We start from the raw sequence: 19,785 nt of genomic DNA, 5'->3' as shown, positions 1-19,785 counted from the left end.
GGGTACGCTGCCATGGGGGCACAGTGCCACTGCAGGGCTGGCAGAGCCCCGGTGTTTCACAGAGGCCCAAGTGCCTGCACTTGTGTAGGGCACAGTGGAGGGTGCACCTGAGCCTGGCTGCATCAGGAGAAGGTAAGAGCTGGGAACATCTTTTCTGCTCTAGCAAGGATAGTGATGCCAGCACATCCCCTGGTCTGTGTTGCCTTGGCTAAACTGTGTACTACGAGTGAGATGCCTTTGATGCATCTGTTGCCTCATTTGTTGCCTCATCCATGGAGCTTGGCTTGAGCCATCCCTATGGCTGAGAGACAAAGATCCTTTTAAAACTTAAAAGAATCTTTGTTCTAGTTTTGTTTTGTCTAATTCTCACTTGTGTATAACAATGTACATAATCTATATGGAAAAAATTATCTTCACTTAAATGTTGTTTTCTCTATACACATGCCAGTGGAAAATGCTTCATTGATACTTCCTAAGATGCTGCAGACCCAGACAATGCAGTTCTCAGTACTGCTTCAATCTACAATTACTGACAAATAAAATAGTTTGTTAATTTTACCAGAAGCAGATGTCAACTTTCTAGCCTTAAAGCAAAAAAACCCACAAACCAACAAAGCCCCCAAAACAAAAGGAAAAAACCCTTTAGACTCAGTGTGTGGCCCTAAAGGCAACTGTCCCTATGCCTGTGCTGCTAATTGGGCCCTGCCTGTCACCCTCGTTAGCCCTTGGGCTTTTGGGCACTGCTGAGAAGGAACAGCCCCGTTACAGGGCGTTGGAAGAGTTGTTCATGATGTCTCTCTGTGGGAAGAAAAATTCAGTTCACACCCTGTAAGTCCAAACTATAAGGTGAAAATAATCCCTTTCTATTCTCTCCTAAACAGAACTGCTCCTGGAAAGCAGAAACAAACCCTAGTAATTGCTCTATGTCCCTGGAGTCCTTAACAGAGCATCTGCAGACATGACAGGAACAAGACCTGCTCCGGATCCCTGCAGTTTCCCGCAATGGCAGAGATCAGTTCATGCGTTACTGTTTCAGTGCTCTGTGTGTGCTCAGTGCTGTGGCACTGCAAAGAAGATGACTTTATTTTCCTGCTGCAAAGAGGTTGAAATCGTAACATCCTGAACATATGGAAGGAGAGTTTTCTCTGACTGTCAAAAATCTCATAAAATGTAAGCTGGGGGGAGAGGGGAGGCCACGTGCATGCTCAATGTTCAAGAGAAACCTATTTGTGCTCAGTGTAATGACAATATTTTTCAGTTGCAACTCTCCTGTGCAGAAGTTTAATCTCCCTGCTGTGGACAGAGTGAGAGCAATGAGAGCTACTTCACTTTTAACGTGGCCAGTTTTCTAAGAACAAAAGAAATCTGTGTCAAGTATGTGATTTGGGTCATTTTTGCACCTTTTTTTGTCTGTGCTTTTATTTATGCCCTGGCCACTTCTTACACTCCCCAACCTTGAAAGAAAGTAGACGTGGTTGATAACTTTAAGAGGAAAGAGACTGGTTTCCTAGATCTGATCTGAGCACTGTTGCCTTTATTTAAGTAAACAGTGACATCATCTTCTATTGCAGAACGGGAACCCTAAACAGTTACGGGAGAGCAAATTTAGGAAGTGTCCTGATGAGACAAGTGTGATTCACCTTCAAGTGTGTATATTTAAGAAAGGTGCTGTATCCTGACTCAGATAAATTCTGTGAATCTTACTTTACTCCAGCTCAAGCTGTCATGCATTAGCAAAAATTAATCACTTTTTTTCCTTTTAAACTATTTGAAAAGTGGTGCTTGCAGCCTGCTGGGGAGTGTGAAGAGCAGCAGAGCTGGTTTTTTTGTCCCCTTTCAGCTTCTCCAGAAATCTGCTTTTGCCCTTCTCCAAAAGCCTTTTGTAAGTGGTGCCTGACCCATCCAGTGATGGTAAGGGCTGCCTTGTTCCTGGATTCAGTGTCAGTCATCCAGGGGATGGTGTTCAGGGCATTGCTGAGCTGTCAGTAAAGCACTCAGTTTCCTACTGGGGGAGTTTGCTGATGTCTGTTAGAAAATACCACCACAGCCAGGTTCAGCCTCTTCTCCATCACACAGCATGGGGAAATGTGCATCCTTTTTGGCCAGAGCTGAAAAAGCAAAGCCATACAGCACAGTGTGGCTGAGTCGCTGCCAGGGGTGAACATCTGCTCCACAGCTTGTCATTCAGCCCTTGAAGATGTTCTGTGAGCAGCCAAGAGCACTGGCCTGGCTGGGTTCCTGCATCTGGTTTGTACCTGAATGGGAAATCACTCTCTCCAAAGGGAAGGGTGCAGATTGGCAGGCTCCACCTCTGTGCCAGCTGCACGTGTGCAGCAATGCATGGATCTGCTTCCCAGATGGCAGGCTCCACCTCTGTGCCAGCTGCATGGATCTGCTTCCCAGAGAGAGAAAACCCTGGTTTCTCCTCACTTGGATTTTCTGTGTCATATTCAGTGAACAGAATTACTCCTGTAGTGGATTAGCATGAGGGAAGTAGACAAAAGCTCCCCATTTCCTAGCACCTGCCTTGCTGCAGGAACACGTCTCTGTGCCTCTTCTTGCTGTCAGGAAGTGACTACATCTGTGCTGGTCAGGCAGGGACAGCAGGCTGAAAGTTCTTTGAGTTGGCTTTATTTGTTTGTTTAAAAATTAACAAGTGTTTAGCAAGCATTAGTGATTGTTTCCAGTGAGTTTGCTTTCAAACTTGGCCTCGTGTCATGGGAAAGGCTGGGGTTAGGTGCTGTTGGACACTGGAAGGTGCCATGGCCCAATGGCACCTAAACTAGAGAACCTTCTGTCCTCTGAATTCTTTCCTCCGTGAATGAAGGCAAATGTTGCATTGCACCAGGGCAGAACAGCATTTCCCCAGCCTTCCTTGTCTAGTAGCTGTTGCCACTTTTCCTTGGCTTTAAGCCAGGCTGGCTCAGCAAACCCTTGGGTCAGACTCCTGGTTTCTGTCCTCTGGCAGTTTCCTTTTCCCGCTGGCGCTGCCCGGCTGGAGCGGGGCGAGCGCTCCTGGACCCGCAGCACCCGGGCCGGCCCTGCCAAAGGCTCCAGGCAGTTTGGGGGAGCTCAGCAGCTTGCTTTGCATGGCTCGTGCCAGGTTTCAGTTGCTCTAATGCCCGAGTTTCACACTTAAACCTGATGAAGATCACATCTGAAGGTGTTCTGGCGTTCCAGCAGTAACTCCCGGATGGCACTTTGTGTTTTGAACTTACCAAGTGTCTTCACCCTCCTCTCAAAGCAGCAGCTTTATAAAAGCAGATGAACCCAGCTGGCAGAAGTGAGATGGTTTGGGGCATCTCACAAACATACACCAGTTCCTCACTGGAGCCACATTACAGCAGTGCCCCAAACAATCCTCAGAGTGCTCCCACTGGTGGGGCTCTGCCAGGACCAAGGGCTGGCGGCCTGGCTCACATGCAGAGCAAGAAGCAGTTTTCACTCCTCCTGCTTCCAGAAAGGTGAGGAGATTTGGACCAGTTTGGGACAAGCTGATCCTCATTTGGAGATGATTTTGGGTGCCACCTTCATGTGACGATTCTCAAGAGTATCCTTGAGATACCATTTATCCAGAAGATTTGCTGTGCCTGGTAACTTTAGGGATGCATGTTTCTTGCCTCGTCTTACTATGATCCTGGTGAGCCATCTGGAAATTTCATCCTATGATTACTCCAGGATCTGGAAGACCTTTTGTAACTACTAATCCCAGAAACAGATTTTTCCTTCATCCTGTCTGTCAACACAGCCTTTAACTTATTTTTATGGGCTTCAGCACATGTTTGAAGCATCACTGCCTTAGGATACAATTTATTTTTTCCAGAGTATCTCAGTACTCCTTATGTCTACTTATAGCACTTTCTGAGGAACAGCTGTTTCATGGGTGTATTTATTAGGATCCTCTGTGTCCCTCAAAACTTGACACATCTCTATTTGCACACCTAGAACAGGAATCAGTGTGACTTAGCATGCCATGAGCATGAGATCCTAGGAAATTATGCTTTGCGGTGCCACGTATTCTGCTGCAAAAAAAAAAATGAGTAATGTTTTTATTGGTAAGACGTGATAAATATTTCATTAAAAAATACCGATGCAATTAAAGCAAGGGGGGTAAAGCAAAGAGACAAATCTAAGATAACTGGTGCCATGCTAGGTTCCTGATATTTTGCCCCTTTTTATCTAAAGCAAAGAGACAAATCTAAGATAACTGGTGCCATGCTAGGTTCTTGATATTTATCTTTTTATTGTGTCTTGCCCTTTAGCTCTTGTTCACCCACCAAAATAACTTGTGGATGAAGTTTGCCGTATGTGTCTTTAACTGCTCTGTGGAGGGAGTGGGATATGGCAGGCAGGAAAAGCAGTTTAATAGAGTGCCATCAGTGCTGGGGAGTTTGGGAAGGCCTGTGTTGTCATCTTGCCTGGAACCATGGCCCTGTGTTCCTGCTGGAACAGAAGGCGCAGGCAGAGGTGCAGGGAAGCTGCCTGGAGGAGCCTGCAGGACACTTTCCCGTGGCTGGAGCAGAGGGGAAGCAGGACAAGCAGGAGGAGGCTGTGTGTGTGCACAGCCCAGGGAGGGGCTCGCTGCAGCTGCCCAGGTTTGTTGTGTGCTCTGGGTAGAGTGGAGCACACACTGCTGCACTTGCAGAGCTTTGTGTAAAGCCACCCTCTGCACGTCAGCAGCGATGCAGGGAGAGCTGCCTCCTTTTTCTCTCTTGGGAAGGAAGAATTCTCAAAAAATGGTTTTACATTTCTTGGGAACAACAGAAAAGCTTGACCTAATTGCTGTTCTAAATGTATGCCCATGGCTTCTGAAAGGCCCAGCAGGATATAAAACCACCAGTTACCAGTTCTGATTTTTGCCAGAACTTCAAAGTGTTTCCTTTTAAGTAATCTTAAAACTAGTCCAAGAAAACACTCACACCATTACTTAGATATTCCAGTTGTGCCACCAATATGGAAACTTAAATTATTATATTTCCCACAGGCAAAGCTTCCATCGTTAGTTAAACTTGATGGTCTTCTGCTTGCTTGTAGGGAAGATACAACCTCCTTTCCATGGTCTGAAAAATGGTTGCAGCTCAAAGCGGAGCCAAGAGTGATGATTGATGGACTAAAAAATAGGACCTTAATATAGTAACCAAAGTGCTATTTAGACTTTAAATGGTTTTTAATCATAGTCATATCCTTCTCTGGAAAAGAAGCTTCACATGCACCAGCCAGTACTCATTTAATAAACATTTTGTTATTTTACTGTTTGAGATTACAGTTCCCATCTTTATCACTTGTGCATCATGCCCAAACTTTATCAGTAGAGATAAAAGCTTGTGTACCTCCAGTGATTAAGAGCAAAATTAGTCAGGTAGGACCCAGTTCTATCCCCTCAGTCTTAGTTCTTGAAAGCTTTGTAAGCTGTGGGTCACCTGCCTGTGCCAGTGTGATCTGGCAATGTGTTTATTTTGTGAGCGAGGTCACTGCACAGGATTCATTCATGTGTGCTCAACAAGCCATGGCTGCTCTGCTCCAGAGATTATAACTAAATAATATCAATGAATTATGAAAGTGAAAGGGACGTGGGGTTTTTTTGGTCAGGTTGTATTAGGACTTTGTTGGTAAGTGCAGTTATGTGGGCAGAGTCTGGGGTATTTATTTTTTCTACTGGAGTGACCTCAGAGTAGCACTTGACCTTTTAGTGAAGCCAAGGTAGGTTTGTCCCTTGGCCACTGGGCCCAGGAGAGACCCAGGAGATGCACCAGGTCCTGGTCAGGAGGAAGTTCTGGAATGCCAAACAGCCACCAGGGCCAGCAGAGTCCCATCACACTCAAAGTGTTTCAATGACTACAGGATGTGTGGTCAGAAATGAAGAGGTTGTTCAAGAATCATTTAGATGTAGAGAAATCCTCCTGCTTAAGGAAATATCCTGCTGAGTTTCTCCTGGAAAATAGTTTGATGTGTAAAGTTGTATCTTTTCCAGATTATGAGATATGGGATTTAAGAGAGAAGTGTCTAATTCTCCAAACTTAGAAAGCATGTGGGCCTCAAACTCTTTTCCCAGTTGGAAAATTTGCTGTTAAGAAAAGGAAATAGATTTTTATAAGCAACATTTTATTCAAGCATTTGGCTAATTCTCCTGCTGCAAAGCTTTTAGGTCAAATTCTGATTCATTGATGTGGATCTGGAATAAAAGGGATTAGGAGAGGAACTGGACTCTGAAGTTAGGAAAACTTTGGTTTCTTGTTCACTTTTTCCTACTCATCAAATGTATTTTTAACCTATGTTTCTATTTTAAGTGTTGTAGGGAAACTTACTCCTACGTGTCTGCCTTTGCTCTTTTTCTGCCCATTGTCATCAGCTCTGCCATGGGTGTGTTCCATTTTACTGCTGCAGAAAGAGATCCTGAGCATTCTGGACATGACATTGTTGTACAAATGCTGGGAATTTCTACATTTATTCCATTAGGTTAGAGAATGGAAAATGGGTGGTTTATTATTCTTATTACTCATTAAAAGTATGTGTTAAAACAGTGCCCTGTTTCACAATGTGGTGTTCTGCAGTAGCCCAGGGCCCGAGGGAAGCCGTGTCCAGTACTTTCCTTTTGTTTCTACACGTGTATGCGTTCACAGGAGTGCGTGTTGTGTTCAGGATTCCTGCAGGGATCCCTTTGGGGATCCATCTGAAAGCTTTTCATCTGGCATTAAGGTCATTCTCCCTCTGTCTGTCCTTGCCATTTCTCTGTTGTGTGTGTGACCCTCAGCTCCTGTTGTCCACGATCCCACTCTCTCTCAGCTTCCAAAACCTTCCCATTTCCCATAGTGAGTACTCTCTTTCCTACGTCTCAGAGACCTGGCAGCCATCAATCCAATGTCATTTGCAGTATCCTGTAACACCAGTGGTGAGTGCTTTCTGTTTTCTGTATTCATAAAGCAGCTGCAATGAGTCTGTTGGAGGAGCCAGGTCTGCATCCCACCCTGGCTCTGGTACTGTGGAGTTGTGATGGATGTACTGCTTTCATAAGTGCAGCAAACAGCATTGCCAAACTCAGTGGTTTATCTGGGGCCATCCATGTGCTCTGGAAAAATAGCTTATCCTGGGAGAAAAGAATGATGGGGGGGTTTCCCTCAGTTTCCAGTAATTACTTTCAGAGTAATTATGTTGCTCAAAAGAAAGAGCGGCTGCTTGTCTTGTGAGAAAAAGAAGATAAGAATAAGGAGGTTAAATGTGACAACTCTTTGGGATACCAGCCCTGCCAGTGCTCCAGAGAGAGGAGAGCACAGTGGTGATGAGTCAAATTCACCCTGGGGCCAGGAATTAGTCAGGTGGGAGATTCCCACTAGATTTCGGGTGTCCTGGGAGGTCTCCTGGAACAGGGAGAAAAGAAGGGGCTTGGCAGAGGACCGTATCACTTTTCTCCCGGTTTTCACCATGTAATTCATGCTTTGCTCTGTAAAGCACTGTGATATAGTTTGTATACATTATGTAAAATAAGTTGTATTCTATTATATTGAAGAAATACAAATATAAAATAAAGATAAAGGATGGAGTAAAGTAGCTGTGTGGTAACTGGACCCCCAGTCCCCAGTTGCACTGGTTGTCCCATTCCCCAAGTCTGTGGTTGCAGGTCTCTGCCATCCCTGGAATTATTTAGGTGTTTTCCACATGATGATACAATGTTAAATACAGACTGTCCTGGATGAAAAGGGAAGCACGGATCAAATTCTGTTCACAGAGAGCCTGTCTCCACCATCCCCTGCTCTCCTGCTGTTTGTGGCATTGTGCAGCTCTTCAGTCTCAGGAGTTTTAAGAAACAATTTTTAACTGTGCTTTGTTTCTTTGAAGCTGGGAAATCTCTATTACTCACAACTGGTACGTGGGCCCTTTAGGAGTAGAGCCTGTTGGTAATGGGACAGCATGTGGCAATTTGTAATCTAGGGAAAGCAAAACCCCAACTCTCCAGATTTTGAGTGTGGGGGGAGGCTGGGAGGGAGGTGAGGGTGGCTCTAAGCACTTCAGATGGGCAACTTGCTATTGCAGAAGTTGGAATCTGCCCCAAAATGCCAAGGGGAATATTTTACGGGAACAAAGATGTGTTTGTGAGCTGCCCCGGCAGCAGGACGAGATCCTGCTTCAGCATTTCGCGCCCGAAGAAGGAGCCGCATCCCGAGCCGCGGCCCGGCCGGCGCTGCAGCCTCCCGGGGCGGCGGCGGAGCCGTAAATCCCCGCGGCTCCCGAGCCCGGAGCAGGAGCCGGGCTCTCGGCCCTGCGAGGCTGCCAAGGAGGTCAGCACAGGGGGCTCCCGCCACAAATCCTTCTGCTCTGTGGGAATTTCCCTCTTGAGCGACTGCTGCACTTTTTAACCCGAAGATTAATGGAAGGGGGCCGTGGAAAGGGCCGGAGTGCCGGAATTAGTTCATTAGTGTCCAAGCAAGCATGCAGCCGGTGAGTCACCGGCAGCGCTTCCTGCGCTGATGCTCGGCCTGGAGCTCTCCCAGCGATCGGCCCGGCGCTGCGAAGGCTGGGAACCCGCGGGACCCGATCACCGCCTGCTGCGGGCTGCTAATGCTATAAAATAAAACTAATCTAGATTAATTACACTGCACATGTTATTCATCTGTAATGCCGCTCCTTGGCCTCTTTCCCTCACAGCATAGCTCCCCATTGTTTTCTGTTCCTCTCCTAAGGTGTCCTTGACTTCCTTTGGGTTTCTCCGTTTTTCCCGAGGGCTGGAATACAGAGCTGCCTGGTTGGCAGCAGTGCCTGCTCTGCCCGTTCACTGGGGCAGACCCATGTCCGTGTATGTGGAGGCACAAACAGCCAGTCAGAGCTGTCATTGGGCCTTGATGGTCACTGCTGGTGACTGTGATGGCAGTGAGGTGCTGCAGCACAGCAGAGTGGGTGGCTGGAAGTGCTCCTGGTCATAGGATTGGAGAATATCATAACTTGGAAGACACTCAGTGAGTCCAGCTCCTGGCCCTGCGCAGGACAACCTCACGACACCAGAAATGATGGTCCTGGTAGGGGATGCACACAGGATGTGTCTGTTTCCATGATGTTACAAAGGTTTGTTGCTTCATCTGACAGAAACGGGCTGAAAATTAAATCCAGCTATGCAGGGGACCAGCGTGTAACTGCAACCAGTTCTTGCTCTGAAATAGAGCATTGTGTCAAACCAGTTGTCTTCCTCATGTGGAACTGGTGATGTTCATGTGCAAACTTGTGTATAGTCCTGGCTGCAGCACTCTGGGGTGAGACAGCCTCTCACTGCACTGCCAGGACCTGGAGGGAGAGCAGGGCCAAAATGCCAGATTTTTCATTCCTAGGACACATCTCTCACCTGCACTGCTGACCCATGGCTGGGGAAGACAAGCCCCAACCACAGGTTCAGGCCTGGGGGCTGAGGGCATCCAGGTGCCCCCTTCAGCTCATCCTCCACCACAGGGATCCTGGCACAGGTTTGTTTAGCAGCAAGTCTGGGGGCTGAGCATGAAGGGACCTGCAGCCATCGTGACTGATCGTCACCGCCTGCCTGTGCAGCCGCAGGAGGCTGCTGTCTGTCCCACTGCTCTCCCTGGAGACTGTCCAGCACTGGTAAATCTATTGCTACCATAGGTGCTGGGAAATGAAGAGGTGTCAGCTTGACAGGGAGGCCTGTAGGATAAGGTCTGGTTACTGTCTGGAGTCTGTGGCAGCATTCCCGATTACTTGGGTGGGAGAAGCACCAGGACTCTGATCCCCTGAGAAGATAAAGATCTAAGGCTTACTAAATCTGGACAAAATAAGCCATACTTTTGTTTTCCTGTGAGTTGTTTCATGCAAAAAGAGATTTTGAAATTATCTTAATACCTCACAGAGGATTGTTGCACTTTCATGTGATGCCAGTGGGATCAACATGCCAGTGGATGCTCCAGTGGGGTCCCAGTGTGCAGTGCCTGGAGGTCTCCAGCCCCCTCTGCAGCAGCAGTAGATTATGGGCATCATTCAGGTATTTTCCAAAATGTTCTGAATGATTTTTTGTGGCAGTCACTTCCAGCAGGTGTTTTGAAATGTGGTGACCATTTGTTTTTTCTCCAGCCATTGTTTTTCTTCCCTGTTCACCTGTTTGAACACTCTTCCAAAGGGAAAAGGATTCAGAGGGTTCAACCACTGGCTGTAATTTTTTTCCTTTAATTCTTTGCCCTTTTTTTTATAACTGCATTTTTAAATGGCATGTTTATAAGTGTGGACCTCATTTTCAAAAACAAAGTGTTTTGAAACTAATTTTGCAAGCAGCTGTTGCAAAGGACAGCCCAGACTGGAGACCTTTTGCATCTGTATCTCTGACTGTGTCCCTGCAAAAGCGATGTCAGCATGGAGGGTTCTGGGGTGAGTACAGGAGGGGCTCATGACACCCACAGAGCAGTAAAACAGCTGTTTTGAACTCTTGGTCTGTCCCGGTGTCCCCTCAAGCTTTTCCAGCTCAGACATCCCCAGCACCACTCTTCCTCAAGAAAACATATGATTTCTTAAGTGTTTTAAATACAGTAACGTGGGGAATCTGCATGTTGCTGAAACAGACCCCGCTCACACCTGAACCCCTTCCTCCTGCACCTGCTCCCCGTGATCACCAGCCTTGGGAAGCTGTGGCATTTACCAGCAAAACCAACACGTCTGTGGGTGTTTTCAGTGGCACTTTGTGCATCTGCTTTAGATTGCTTTAAGTTACAGCAAGGGGCCAGCTATGTTTAAATGGACTCAGAGGTGCGACCAAAGAAGTGAGGCTTAAAATTCAAAGCAATCCGACCTGCCCTGCCATGGCGTAATGGTCTGAGTAAGGCGCTGGCACGGAGCCATCTCCCTGACTCCTGGGAGAGATGCTTGAAAAGCTCCTCACATGGGCAGTTCAAATGATGTACACATGGGGAGAAAGAAAATAGCGTTTAATTGAAACTCTGTACATGTATATATGTTTTTAGGATAAACAAAACAGATTGGGCAAATATTTACTTCTGCCCCTACTGCTACAAAGCAAACTTTCCCACAGCTTTTGACAGAGATAATCTGTTTTTTAGCCATGATGGTGAATTTGTAATGACAAGGTTTCATTCTGAATGTTTCAGGATTTCCTGATTGGTTCTCATGCAATTATTTTGATTAACAATGAGGTTTTCAGACCAACTTGAAAGGGTCTTGGAGCCTTAGGAATAACCTGGCTCTTGGTTATTCCTCTCACTGGGATTATTTTCTGCAGCTTTCTAGCACTGCAATGAAATTCTATGGAAATCAAAGCAAACTACATCTTAAAAATATTTCATATCTCCACCCCCCTCTGAGAAGGGTTTCTTTAAGTTTAGAAAAATGCTTGTACCCACATTAAAAAAAAAAAAAAAAAAAAAAGCATAGACTTGGAATAAGAATGAAATCCCAGTGTACTTTTTTAATCAAAAGATGTATTTTTAATAAAAAGATGAATGCTTTAGGTGGCCATTTCTGTGAGAAGGGCATTTTTAATTTAAAAAGAAATGAGATCTCATACTAGAAATGTCTGGATGTGTCTCTTTCATTTATAAACATAGGAGGGAGCTTAAGGAATTAGGAAACATCCATTAGTGCTGTTTATTCAGATTTCATTGTTCTGTTCTTATCACTTAGATATTTTATCCTTGCTTTAAGATGATGTGGAAATCTCAGACTGGCTTTAGAGTGTGCATGCCAGCAGATCCCCTCCTCACTGCCTGTCTCTGCACTGTGGGTGATGGCATCTTTCTGCAGCAGAAACAGTGCTCAGAAGTTCCCATTCCCAGCAGAAAATGCCATCAGTGGCAAATATCCTTCATTCAAAGCAATGCATATTGTGCTGGGACCCAGTGCATCCCAGGATCCAAAGCAGTGGGGACTGCACCTCCTTGAGCTGTCCCCACAAGTGCCCACAGCACACTGGGCTCCTGATCAGTGAGAAATGAGACCTGGCTCCTGCTCACAAGGGATGCACGTGGAAAAAGCCACCCTCTCTATTTTCAGCCAGGCTGTGGCTGGAGTGCTGAAGCTGCCTTGCCCCAGGGGCAGGGCAGGGTCACCAGCACAGCTCCACAGTGCCCACCCTGGCACTGCCACCCCTCACTGAACTGTCAGGGAAGATGGAAGGTTGATGTCAACCAGGTGAGCCTAAACATCTGCAGTGTAAAACTGTGAGATGTCTCCTGTGACAGGTCTTGTATTTACTATGTCCTAGATTAATTTGTCACCGTATCATAATTTACATAGAATAGTGGATTTAAGTGTCATAGTGGCAGAACCCAATGAGGATTGAGAGGGTGGTTTTGATACAAGCTGAGAAGCCTGTAAATGAAAAAAGCCCAGTTTTTGCTTTCTGTGAAAGTGAAGCTTTCTGAGTTCAAGCAGTTACCCAACCAAACTGTCCAAGTTGAGCAAACACACCCGCTAAAGGTAAGTACATATAGCAACATATTTTCTTTCACACCACCGAAAGTGGAAACATAAGCAGTGTGTCTGATGTCATCTCCATACAGATGGGTTTGAAATGCTGGCTCCTATCTGAAACATCATTACTTTTACAGTGAACTTTTAAAAACTCTATTATTGCTGCTAATATTATGTGTATGTATTTTAGAAGTAATTTCCCTGGACTCCAATAAAACATCCTAACAGAATTTTGTTCTCTAAACAATTTTAACCCATGTTTTGCCTTTTGGGGAGTACTTTTGGCCCCCAGGCAACACAGAAGAAAAATTACTGGCTAAGTAACACCAGATGCAGGAGAGACTGCTCGCCACTAGACAGCTCCCAGATGAGAAGGCCTTACAGGTTGAAATACAAATATGTTTTGTAATGAAAGCAGAAACCCTATTTTACTTTAGGGCACAGGGACCAGCCATGAAATACAGAAAGGTTTTTTGTTTGGGTTACAGCAAGAGGCATCATTATCCATAATTACATTTTTCGTACCTGAAATCAAAAGCCCCAAAGCTGTCCCCCCTCCAGAGAAAGGTTTGGAAAGTGATCTTAAATGTTGGTTTTTTGCTGATCTCAGGGTTGAATGAAAAGCTGCTGCAGCCCCTTGATAAGGGTGTCTGCATGGAGATTATGTGTCAGCCGCCATCTCATGCCCCATCAGTGGTGCAGCCTCAGAGATTCCCCATGCCACTGCAGTCACAGCCGTCTGGTCTGCAGAAAAAAGGCAAGGGGGCACCTCTCCCCTTCCTCTCCCTCACTCACGCTCCTATTATTGTGGACAAAAGTCAACTTTTGCATAGCTCACAGTGCCTGGGAGCTGAAGGGGTCTGGCTGTAGTATGCACTGGTAGTCCTTTGGGAATCACCTTTGGCATAGGAAGAGATTCTGCCAGGTGCACCCCCTCTGGAGGGACTGGCTGAGGATCATGTTATTTATACTGGGCTAAAATGCATTGGATTTACTTAAGGGTCTCAGCAAAGCCTGTGCCTGGGCAGTTCACAAGTGAAGCTCAGCCACAGGGTGCAGAGTGGGACATGCTGGCATCAGAGCCGTGGGTCACAGGAGCCGTGTGTTGGTTGTTTGCTGTGAGCACTTTGTCGCCAGTAAAGAGAACCCATGTGGGTTCCTCTGGATGCATGGGCTGGTGCACCAGAAAGGACACAGAGGCTGAGCAGGGCTGGGGAGCAGCTGGGCTCAGCACAGTGAGTGCCAGTGCACCTGGGCCAGGGAGCACTGTGCCCACAGGGCATTGCAACACCCTGGGTATAAAACCACCAACACAGCTTGGAGCTGCTGCCTTCCTGCTGGCCCCATGAAATGCTCCTGTCCCTGCCATGTGTGGCCTTCCCTGTGACATCCTCCAGCCTGCCCTGGCACATCCTCCTTTGGAGAAGCATGGTAAGTTCACACGTGTCCCTTTCCTGTGCCTTCCACCACAGCTGGGCAAGAGGGCAGCCTGTGTGTGGCATCACACTGTACTGAGCCATGATTTTATGCCTAGCAAGTGATGCTTGAAGAAGCCTTGCACAGGGCCAGATTTAGCTTCGTTTCTTGGAGGGGCAGGAGTCTATAACTTCCCATCTGCCAGACCTGAACAGGCTGCAGAGGAATAGTGTAGTGGCTGAGCGTGAGAGTGACCCCACAGCCAGGAACTGGGGACGGGACTCAGTGCCTTTAAACCCAGAAAGTGTTTCCATTGCTCAACAGTCACACAGCAGAGGAGGGCAAGAGGAACATGGAGGTCAGGGTTGACATCATCACGTAACCATTCTAAACATCTTGCTGGAAAAAGCAGCAGCTGGAATTCCTGATGGCTGCCACTACTCTGTCCTATACATTTTGGTAGTACCACATGCAGAGCCTAGGGCTGGTGTGCAGAGAGCTGCAAATTCAGTGGAGTCCAAGGGCAAAGCAGAGACAACTTCTTACCCATGCTCTTGCACAGGCATCTTGAGCTGGACCACAAAACCCCATCACCCCTCTCTGATCAAAGCAAGGAGGAATGTGGTTGCCCAGGCATGGGCATGGCCAGGCTAAGGCTGGCTGGGGTTTCCTGGCAGCAGGAATGGGGCTGGGATTTTCTGGGGCCCCTTCTCAGTGTGCTCTTTCAGATCTGGGTATCTCCTCTGCCAGAAGAAATTTCCACCCCCTTCAATTTCCCTGGTGAGACAGGGAAAAAAGTGCTGTGGAAGGTTTTCCCCTTCCCTTCCAAAGTATAAGCCCCTGGGGTCCCCGGCAGGGATTTGGCAGCCACAGGAATGTGTGGGAATACACAAGACTTCAGTACAGGGCTTAGGAGCATATGTTGTTGTGAGAAATATCTCTTTGAGGACTTCTTGGCATCACACTCACCCCAAGTCTGAGGGCAAAACTGCTCATGCCAAGCCCCCATATCCTGATTTTTCTCAGGTGCATGTCCTTATTTTCAGCAGCCTGAAACAAGGGCGTGCTCAGAGTCCCTGGCAAGGGATGAGCACAGCGCTGCAGTATTTGCTGATATTGTGCCTTTTAGGGCGTGAAGGAGTTAAACTTTTCAGATGGAAAGCGAACTGAAGATCAGACTAGCAGCCTGGTGACCTCCCGCTGCTGGGACAGCAGCAGCTCCCAGCCAAGCCCGGCAGTTCCATCCATCCATCCATCGGCGCGGTGGGGCGGCGGGCGGCAGCGGACGGTAGGTGCGAGGGGCGGCGTGGCCGGGCACCGTGCGGGACCTGCCCCGGGCACCGTGCGGGACCTGCCCTGGGCACTGTGCGGGACCCGGGGCTGGGGCCGGAGGGCGATGGCAGAGAGGGAGGTCCGTGGGATGGAGGGAGTGCACGGATAGGTGTCCCTGTTCTGCTTTCAGATTAAGAGTTGTTCAAAGTGAGCTTGTCCCGACGCTGCCTGGGGAATTGTGATTTCTTGCCTTTTGGGACACCAGGCAGCAGATACCGAGATCTTGGGAAAACAGAGTTTTGTAGTTGAACTCCTTGCATGCAGCAAGGGAGGACACTGAGGGTTTATTTCTCTCTGATGAGGAAGGAATGATAGTTGCATTATTTAATCCTGTCCTCTGATGATGGTTAGAGATTTACCAATAAATGCAAAAAGCAGCCAGTCAGTTTACAGTTTCTAAACAATGAAAGATTTTTATATAAATGGAAATTGGGGTTTTCCCCCCTTGTACTGAAAGGTCTGATTCTAAGCAGTATCAGGCATAACCTATTGTGCTGTCTCCCTGGCTCTTCAGTTTATTGAGCCATGGCAGACTCTCTTCAAAGACAAAGTGTCAGTAATCTGAAAGTTTATTTTGCATAAACATTTCTCATATAATTTACATTGTAATGTAATAATTTTACATGATAGAATTATCTTGTTCAGAAAGCATGGCTAAACCAAGTCATGATAGTTTCTGGTGAAGAAACAAGGCTTTCTTTTAACATAGTTAAAAGAAAAACAATAAGAACCACAATCCTATAAAACTAAAACCAAAACAGTATTCTGTTCTCTTCACTGCAAGAATATCCTCAACTCTTATTGTATTTTATGTTTTTCCTTAGAAAGAAAACAGAAGACATATTTCCCTAAAATTTGAGACTTTTTTTTTTAACTGAAATGCTCTTGGGATGGTATTTGAAGGAAGTTGCCAGGCTGCTCAGTGGTAGTTTCTGCCCAGGCGAATGGAAGTGCAATCACCACATTTCAGTCAGAAAAGCCCAAATTGCTCTTTACTGGCCTCCCAGTCGCTAGAACTTGATTCCCCCAAGGTACCTTATGGCCAGAGATGATGCTCTTGATTACAGAAATGCAGGTCTCCTGGTAATTGCATTTGATTTATTATTCTGTATCACAGAGAACAAGTCAGTGTTATTCTTTGGAAGCATGAACTCTTCCAAATGCTAACGTGTGGAAAGAAAGAAAACAGCAATTTTTATTATCTTCTTAACAACAACCCACAGGAATGTGCTTTGCAGTGAGTGCAGCTTACAAGTTCCCCTGCCTCAGCTCTGGCCTTTCCTGAGGGCTGCTGGCACAGCCAGGAACCCCTCTGCTGACTGGACAAAACTTCCTCAGGGGAAGCAATGATCGAAGAGGGGGGAAAGGAAGCCGTGGGATACATTAAGAAAGGAGCTCTAAAAAGTCATTAGTAGAAATGCAGTGGGGAGCCCCACTCCTGAGGGCACCCCAGAGACAGCCTGTGGCTGCTCAGTAAAATCCATGGGGGATCTGGAGCATCTCTTGGGGCCAGGCAGTACCTGATGTAGGTGACATGGTTCCCTGGTGATTTGTCTCTTAGGACTGCTGGGAAGTGATGCTGTATGATATGGCTTTTGTCATTGACTTAACACCTTTCCACAATGGTGGAATCTGCCCCTCTATCTGTAATTAATGTCACAGAAAAAACGTCCTAAGGCAGGTGGTAATTTTTCTGAGGGGAGCAGAACCTGCCCAGGCTGGTGAGATTTATTCAGCAACGACTTGATACTACTCTCATTCAAGTGGATAATAAAACTCCCATTGATGTTTTTCAATCACTGATGACTTTCTGTGGACTCTCGATTACCACTGCAGTCATGCCCAGAGTGTTTGAGTGTGTGGTGGGGGGTGCACAGCGTAGAGAAGTCTGCTGTATCCTGTTTTTGTAAAGGGCTTTTCCTCTTAGTAGTTGTAGTGAAAACAAACATGTGGGAGAACAATGGGACTTTTTTTTTTCTGTTTCCCTTTAGATTTTTTAAATACAACAAAAAGCCTGTTAGAATTAAATAAAGTGCGTTAACATAAAAGGAATTCCTATATGTTAATGAGGAAAATAAGAGTAACTGCTTGAACATACAATCACAAGCACAAAGGTCATTTGCCTTCTTGATCCCAGCCTGTGTTTTTGCAGTTGAAAGCTTATTCATTAAATACCTGTGAAAACAGGGTACTGGTAAAGAACAATGCCTGTGCCATAAAGTTGTTATCTGTAGGAGAGTTCACACCCCACAGAAACACCCTTGCATGCTGCTGGGCATTCTGCAGGCTTTGGAGTTGGCAGCTCAGCAGGGACCAAAGGGGAGTCTGCAGAAAGGATTTCCTTTCTTCAGATAAACGCACAAGTATTGCATTTGTTGTGTCTAAAATGTTTTTCAATGAGCAAACAAGGATAATTCTAGTTGCTGTAAAAATGGAAGTAATAATAAGATGTTAATGCTTTCTAGGAGTAAAGCTTGGCATCATTGTTCATAGGATGAATTGCTCCCAAGAAAACAGGGACTAGGATGAAGTACACAGTATATGAGATGGGACAACTGCCTTCAACTGTTCCTATTTAAATTACATGTGTTTTAGAGAAAAATCTGACATTGATTGTTCCTTCCATATGAGAGGTGGAGGATCTACTGTAAGAGATAGTTAAGGGTACAGTTAGCTGTTCACAAGATAAAATTACTCCTGTTTGAGCATATATTTCCCTAGTGTATGGCTGCTTAGCTGTAGCTTTCTGCCATGAGTCACTTTTCCCCTGGGAAGTGGAAATCCCTCGCCTCTGACATTTTTCTCTCCATGCAGGTGCTGCAGCTCACAACCACATCTGGCTTTGTCCTTCTCAGCAGCAGATCAGGATCCCGAAGCCCTTCATTAAAAGGTGGGTTTCCTGTGCCTTAGACATCATCCTCCTTGCTGCTCTTCTTCTTCTTCTTTTTGTCTTTTCTGAATGGCAAATATCATACTGGATGCAGTTTTCAAATGTGTTTATGAACGAGATTATTCATGCTGCTGACAAAGTCCAATACTGCTCTAACAGAGTAACTTGCATTTGACTTTTTAAAGATACAATATGCTGGGCTCTCCAGGTATCACAGACTTAGTTTAGCTTTATCACCAGTTCAACAAACTGGTGCCACTGGTTTATTAAAGGGCTGCTTGCCACTGTCGCTTGAAATGCAGCTGTATGTGGACACCAAGGTGGGGACACCTTCCAGACCCCATCCATCAGTGGGCAAGTGAGAAAGGCTGAAGAATACTGGTAGGACCAGATTTCATCCCAGTCTGTTTTGTTTCTGTTGAGGTCAAAGTGCTTTGTGAAATCAATATGAATTTGAAGGGATTATTTTAAGGGTGGGAGAAAGGGATAAGGAGCAATTATATCAAAGTACCACATTGAACATTATTTGGAGTGTAAGATTTTGGATTTATTTTGAAACAACATATCCTTTCAATAATTGGTTTGCTCTTATTCAGTTCTAACACATACTTCAAAGTCAAAAAGAACAGTTTAGAAGAGCCTGAAACCAAGGGAAGCAGATTTTTGCCATCATTCTCCTGAGAACTGTATGCATCAGGGTTTTGGCTCCAAGTCATAGTGATGCTAAATTTAAAAATCCTTTCAAAACAGGGCTCAACCTTTCTCACAACTCGCTTCATAAAAAGCTCAATGTTGAAGTGATAATGTTCGGAACAAAGAATAATTAGTATAAACATTTAGTTTGTACTAAATAAATTACACTTGGTCTTACAGTCACGTTACTGGTGACAGCTTGTACAGCCTGCACCCTTCCCCTGTAATTCACCAGAACCAAGCAAATATACATTGTTGGGAAAAATTTCTTGACTTTTGTCAAAGAGCCCAACTGCTGTCAGCAAACATATTGTGGGAATAAGAATCTGGAAACAAACAGATCATTAGAGGGTGAGTTAAGGTTTTGTGATTTAATTCTAAACATGTTGAGTGAGTGAACCAGAGATGTGCAATGCCAGAAAAACTGCACACCAAAAGGGTTTTTTTCTTTAATGAAAGCTGGTATTTTTATTGAATACAAAGTACTTTGGGTGACAAAGACGGTTACGTATGGAAAATATGAAGTTTTGCTTGTTCTGGAGAATTATGAAGATCACTTGATTAGAAGTAACGTTGTGCCAATGCAAGTTTAACATTCTTTCCTTGTGGAAATTATTCATCCATTTACAGAACTTTATTAAAGTACAATAATTTTCCAATGTTAAAAAGAGAATATATACAGAGAATCTCTGCTTGGACAGGAAGTAGTGATCTGGGCTTGTACAGTCACATCTCTGGTTGGATATTATCCGTGCTTTGGCCTGTTACAACTGTACCAAGGGTTGAGAAAATGAAACAGGTTCCCCAGTCAGAGCATCTTTTTTGGGAAAAGCCTGAGCTGAGGCTGTGGTACTGCCCAGCCTGCTCTGACTGCCAGAGCCACTTGGGTTAAGGACCATCAGGAAGGCAGGGAGCCAGAGGAGCTCTTTGCAGGTCTCATGAGAGGACTTGTAAATCATCTATGGAATCTTGAGAGGGCACAACTGTTCTCAGCCTTTTAGAGAAATGCAGTCATGTCGGGGCAGGAAGGAGGAAGGGAGCCA

The 19,785-nt window shown here is 45.8% G+C and overlaps 2 protein-coding genes and 1 long non-coding RNA gene across 5 annotated transcripts in view; all 3 read left to right on the top strand.

Moving 5' to 3' along the window:
* The window catches only part of LOC121347181 (sarcolemma associated protein), an 88,555-nt gene extending 86,208 nt beyond the window's left edge, over positions 1–2,347 (top strand). Inside the window, exon 24 of the mRNA XM_041425611.1 lies at positions 882–2,347. The gene's annotated coding sequence lies outside the window, so the exon portion shown is untranslated. The remainder of the gene's footprint in view (positions 1–881) is intronic.
* Positions 2,348–2,392: 45 nt separating this feature from the next.
* LOC121347183 lies at positions 2,393–7,542 on the top strand. The gene is made up of 2 exons (XR_005954195.1): positions 2,393–4,153; positions 4,223–7,542. It is a non-coding gene; the product is annotated as an uncharacterized LOC121347183 (long non-coding RNA).
* A 7,554-nt stretch (positions 7,543–15,096) lies between these two features.
* The window catches only part of FLNB (filamin B), an 88,508-nt gene continuing 83,819 nt past the window's right edge, over positions 15,097–19,785 (top strand). For 2 of the 3 annotated variants that reach the window (XM_041425484.1, XM_041425481.1), the window contains exons 1-2: positions 15,098–15,115; positions 17,974–18,049. The gene's annotated coding sequence lies outside the window, so the exon portion shown is untranslated. Of the gene's footprint in view, positions 15,116–17,973; positions 18,050–19,785 lie in introns of all 3 variants that reach the window. The other variant, XM_041425483.1, reaches the window with a different exon arrangement.

This window comes from Onychostruthus taczanowskii, unplaced genomic scaffold, assembly GCF_017590055.1.
Source record: "Onychostruthus taczanowskii isolate IOZ18803 unplaced genomic scaffold, ASM1759005v1 scaffold9, whole genome shotgun sequence".
In the NCBI taxonomy this organism is placed as follows: Eukaryota; Metazoa; Chordata; class Aves; order Passeriformes; family Passeridae; genus Onychostruthus; species Onychostruthus taczanowskii.
The sequence above is the reverse complement of the archived record's forward strand: the minus strand, read 5'-3'. Positions and strand labels throughout refer to the sequence as shown.